General features: G+C 32.4%; 1 long non-coding RNA gene across 3 annotated transcripts; it reads left to right on the top strand.

Annotated features, from left to right (window-relative positions):
* The first annotated feature begins 445 nt into the window (after positions 1–445).
* Positions 446–4363, top strand: LOC127085959 (uncharacterized). Of its 3 annotated transcripts, none has more exons than XR_007789359.1 (4): positions 446–1676; positions 2231–2333; positions 3589–3715; positions 3958–4363. It is a non-coding gene; the product is annotated as an uncharacterized LOC127085959 (long non-coding RNA). The 3 variants fall into 3 exon arrangements; XR_007789358.1 differs by having other exon boundaries at positions 447–1642; XR_007789357.1 differs by having other exon boundaries at positions 448–1639.
* The last annotated feature ends 1516 nt before the right edge of the window (positions 4364–5879 follow it).

Genomic DNA, 5879 nt, shown 5'->3' with positions numbered 1-5879 from the left:
AAATAATTAAGGATAAAATTGATATTTTTAAAAGATGTAGGGTATTGATATAAGTGTGGAGAATTTTAATAGTAAAAAATATAATATTTTAATTTAAATCATTTATTTTAATAATGAAAGAAAGAGAAATTTAATTGAGAATAAAAATGACACATAATCTCACAAATTTATTTGAAATATAATGTTTCAGGTTTATTGTCATGTTTTCATATAAAAGTAACATTTTCATAATATAGGTCATATATAAACAAAATTAAAAAATCTTTTTGATCTAAAAGAATTCTACTACTGCATCTGATTTTTTTATAAATTTAGTTTATATATATATATATATATATATATATATATATATATATATATATATATATATATATATATATATATATATATATATATATATATATAAACTATAGTATTTTTTTTAACAGCGAAAACACAAGACCAATAAAGCTTAGAATTGGCTTTTTGACCCATTCCTCCAATTGCTGTTACAAACCTTAACCCTAGCAAAATATTGTTATTATCAAAGAATCTCAAAAAAATTGTTATAAATACGAAATAGAGATGATGAGAGGAGTAAAGTAAAGTCATGTCTACCTATCGTTCTAACCAAAAACGGCTGCGTTTAAGAAGAAACCCTAATTTGGTGGTTGGTTGACGGCCGGAGTTAGAATCAGAGATGGCGACGGCGGAGGAAATGAAGAATGATTCAGTTCCCAGTCTTCCTATGGATCTGGTGGGTGAAATCTTGTGCAGGCTATCTGTGAAACTCCTCCTACAGCTCCGATGCATGTGCAAGTCATGGAATTGTCTAATATCGGGTCACAATTTCACGAGAAAGCACCTTAGCCTCTCAAGCAGTCTCCGGCTCCATTACGCGAAATACAAATCTGAACCACACGAGTTAATTCACAATTCTTACCCACTCGATTCGGTTTTAATCAATATACCCACTAAATTCAAAGAACGTCGCATTCATTTCGACATGCGACAGTATTGTTGGTTCCTGTGACGACATCCTTTGTGTTTTCGAAAAAACTAAAGGTATAGTTGTATTGTGGAATCCTTGTCTTAAGAAGTTCATTGAATCTCCCCCTTTTGAAAACAGTGAAATTGTTACAAAGGTTTTTCCGGCCTTCGGCTTCGGCTATGATCGCCTTTCTGATAATTACAAAGTAGTTGTTCTTTACTACTCTGAATCTTATTTTAAGTTGTTTGATAGAACTAAAGTAAAAGTTCATACTTTGGGCACCAATTATTGGAGAACCACTGAGACCTTTCCTTTTGGTGCTGTCTTTGACCATGACCCTATACTGAATGGTGTCGGGAAGGTCCCGTCTTCATTCTTTCTTTTGATTTTGAGAAGGAGTCTTATCAAAAGCTTTTCCCTCCTCATCATGCAGAGATCAGTCACCGTAGGTTGACATTGTCTGTCTTGAGGGACTCCTTGTGCTTAATTTCTGATCATCATATTTGGGTCATGAAGGAATATGGAATTCATGATTCTTGGACTAAATTGTGCTCTGTTTCATACCTGCTAGATCCTAGTAAGTGTAATATCTTGTCCAAGGCATTGTATATTTTTGACGATGACAGACTGCTTCTGGAAACTGTAACTCTAGAGGATTGGAAAACGAAGGTGGTTTGTTTACGATCCAAAGAATTATACTTTTAAGGTTACTATGTTTAAAAACATGCTATATGTTTGTCTTGAAAGTTTGATTTCACCTTGCTCTTAATCCTAGGATGCTAGGATATAACTAATAGTTGTCCATCTGAACCTTGACAAATTATAATTTTCATTTATATGGTTGTTTAGTTCCTCATCTTGTATTACATTTATATAATTCACAATAGTTATATTTTTAAAGATTTTAAGTATGATTTAGATTTATGTCTTGTATCTGTCTTATGATTTTAGAGGAGCCTTTAGCATCTTTGTTATAATCCACCATTTTTGCACCACCTAGCTCTATGTGAGATTGACTTAGTTTTGGAAATCAAGTCTCACTAACTTCCTTAGACATGTGTTTCTCAATTTATGGTTCCTTTCTAATATGTTACTGATGTATCTCCTAATCATGATGTTCCTAGTGAGTGCACAAATTTGTGTCAAACTTATGGTTTGGATTTCTTTAGTTTTTATTACCCATTGATTGTACAATTATCACAATATTGCAATTAATAGTCATATCTTTTCCATTTGTTCATTTGTTGTTATCTGATTTAGGTCCACCTTCAGAACTTCTTCCATGCAAGTCCATTGGTGTTAGTTACAACTTTCTATACGTATGACTGATAGACTATATTAAAACACGGGAAGCAACAAGCCGGTAAATTAGCGTCTTTGTTTATAATTTTCTTTTAAAGTTCATAATTTTCAAATAAAAAATAAACTCTACATTCTCATTCTTTTGAAGTTCATAATTTTCTTGAAACACCCATAAAACTACCATTTCAAGAATAATAAGGGCTCCTTTCTTGAATTTAGATAGTAAAATTTGAATGCATGTTTTCCACATGATCTAGGTTAGTTGATGGTGTAGATACATCATCTCTTATCAAAGGTGAAGGAGAATAAGAATACATAGAAGATATGGAATTATTGAAATTCTATCTTCATTCTGCTTCGCCCCTCGTCGCTAAATCACAACATTTTTGGCTTGTCTTAATTGGAGCTTTCAACAACTATATTGTGTTAGGTTTGAAGGGATATATTGTGTTAGGTTTGAAGGGATGATATTTATAAAACTTTGACAGTCCTAACATTACAAGTTGATAGATGGAGATGAAGCTGATTGTCAGTTTGTAGTTTGTTTTTTGTTGTATAAAAACTAATGGAAAGGTTACTATTGTGTTGTTGTTGTTTGTGAGATTGCTTGTGCTATTTGTTGCAGTAGTATTGCTATTACTATTGATATTATTGTGTAAATTTAAAGTTTAAGATAAGCATATGGTATATGAGGAGTTCTTTTGTTCTCTTTATGACAACAATTTGAGATATCCCTTCAAACCTTAACACAATAGCACACTGAGCGCCAGGTCATTAATTTGTTGATTGAAGAGGATGAAGATTTTAATTTGTATTTTTGGATTGTTTTTTACTTTGATTAAAAAAAGAATTTCATTAATTTTAAAATGACATTGACATGTGTCTTGATAAATATGTCAACATTCAATTTTATAGCCGTTCTAAAGTTTTTCTTATGGAGGCTGGCCTGGCATGCTACATGAGTTTTTTTTTATGATATGGTATCCACATGGAAATGTCAGTGTGGCACAAAAAAGTTGACATAGATGTCACGGGTCAATTGTTTCAATTTTAAATTTTATATATTAACACCGTACTTAAAATTCAGAAATCTATAGCTAATTTCAAGTTAATCCGTAGTTAATTTAAACATACTAATATGAAATTTTCAGGCTCATTCATTTCCCTTTCATTTTCTCCTTTTACTTCCAATTTCATCAAAAATACTTCTAGATTACATGTGAGTATATCTCGAAGAAGCCTTAGAAATTTATGCATTGCAAGATTCTTTAGTGTGAAACGACAATTGACAATCTTTTCTTTTGGTTGAATTTCAGTGTGGCTCTAATGATTGTCTGGACGGACAATCACTATAGGACTCTCGTGCGTCTCATATCAAAGCATGTTTGACTGTATATCCAGATGCTTGCGGCTGAAACAATTGTTCATCAAAAGGATAATCTCGTAAGTTTAAATCTATAAGTTAGCTTATTGCCTTAACTAACGACAAAGAATGAAAATTATGGGTGGAAAAGGAACTTAAAAGGGTTTTCTGGTGTGAATGACTACAATCATGAACTCAATTGTTTGTATTGTAGCAATGCAGATATTTGTGTTAGTGTGTGAACTAGAGTAAAAATTGACCGATTGATCGAATGTTATTCAAACTATTTATTCGTTCATTTTGTGTATTATTCTCCGGATAGATTCTTGGCATGCTCTCCGGAACAATATCCGATTGTGCTTCAATTTGGAGGGAGCAATGTAGAAAGTTTGGCAAAAGCAACAAAACTTGCTAATACTTATTGTTACGACGAGACCAATTTAAAGTGTTTTTTGTACATATATCCTATCATCTTAAATCCTAAAGATTCATTGTTCTGCTATTGGCCTCTGACTCTACTTTTTTTAAAGAAACATATATGACATATATCAGTTGTGATTAAGTCCAAGAGTAGCTGGACATGAGAGTTTTGGTGTGCGTCCAAAGGTTAGAAAATTATCATTAATTCTATATGATAGCATGTAATTGGATTAAATGTATAAATTTTCCTTGTCAACTTGCATTGATAGGTGCATGGTGAGCTTATCATCACATAATTTGTTGGTTCTTATTTCCTTTAATGCATAATTGTAACACGTTGGTATGAACGACTGCATTTATAGGTTCATGGTGAGCTTATTACGCTGGTATGCACATCTTCACGATAAATCTTTTAATTCTTGAATTTGTTACAAATTAGTTACGATTTTAGTTACAGATTAGCTACGAACTTTTATGGATTCAAATATAATGTTCACCTTAGCCACGTGATATGCCACATCAGCATCGTTTTCACGTTGGCACTGCCACATGCAAGCTAAATCATCAAAAAAAATTCACGAATTGCCACGCCAACTTCTATTAACGGACATTGACATGGGGGATCAAAAATGTGGACCAAAAGTATTAGGAGGACCATTCTTTGAAGGAAATTGTTTTAAGGATTAAAAGTGAAAATCACAATATTTACGAGGATCAAAAACATATTTAACCCTTAAAAATAAATTCCAAATTAGAGAGGGGACTAAATTCTTCATTAAACTTTAAAAAAGGACAAAAATCGAGATTTTAAAAATGGAGGGAGCAAAACACAAAAAAAAAAGATAAAATAAAGGGACCAAAGTTTCCATTAAGTCTTTTTTTTATGTGAACAAAGGAAAAGGAAAAAAATAAGAAATTATCTGAAAAATGTTCCAATAGCATCAACTAGTATGATAATGATGATAACTATAGGAGGTTCCGCAAAAAATTGTTACATCGCATTATTATCAACCTCATGTTTTTCTAAATAGTTAACACAAACATTCTTCTCCTTAAGAGTATGAAATATTTGAACTCGTAGTTCTCTAGAGAAGCTCTTTAATGTTGTGAAGAATCCCGACATAGTGTTGTCAAATATTAACAAACTCTGAGATAAGTTTGATAGCAGAGCTGGAGTCATAATAACACATTAAGTCTTTGATGCCAAGTTTCCAGGCCATACGCAAACCATGATATACCGTCATGAGCTCAACACGAAGGATATTGGAATAGCCAATATTACTCATAAAATCGCAAACCCAAACACCATTAGCATTTCAAATCAATCCACAAAAACACGAGATGTCGGGATTGCCGAGGATATTACCATCAACATTCAAAATTATATTACAATCTTTGTGTGCATTCCACGTGGTCGTTTTCGTTGGATGAAACAAATTATGCTTGAGAAAATATTTAGCTAATAAATTAACATAATTCATTGTGATGAGTTTCAAAGTATATGAAGATACCACATATTCACAAGACATAATATGTTCCTAGCGCGCCATAACCGCCGATAAATAACCAATAAGATAGGCCCCACATTTGATGACATGTTTAATACAATAATATAAACTATCCCTTGGAAGAATAGTGAGTCCAAGAAGTCAAGAGATTTTCAAAAGTGAGTAGTAAATTCAGAGCCTTTTAGGCATTATGGAGTCGTCTCAGCGTCCTGATTGCATTTAGGACATAGATTCTTCTAGAGCATACCACGACAACACAACTTCGATCTTGTAGAAAGGGACTTATGTAAAGTCGTCCAAATGAAGAATTTCACCT

This window comes from Lathyrus oleraceus, chromosome 5 (assembly GCF_024323335.1).
Source record: "Lathyrus oleraceus cultivar Zhongwan6 chromosome 5, CAAS_Psat_ZW6_1.0, whole genome shotgun sequence".
Taxonomy (NCBI): domain Eukaryota; kingdom Viridiplantae; phylum Streptophyta; class Magnoliopsida; order Fabales; family Fabaceae; genus Lathyrus; species Lathyrus oleraceus.
This window is presented reverse-complemented; position numbering and strand designations above follow the sequence as displayed.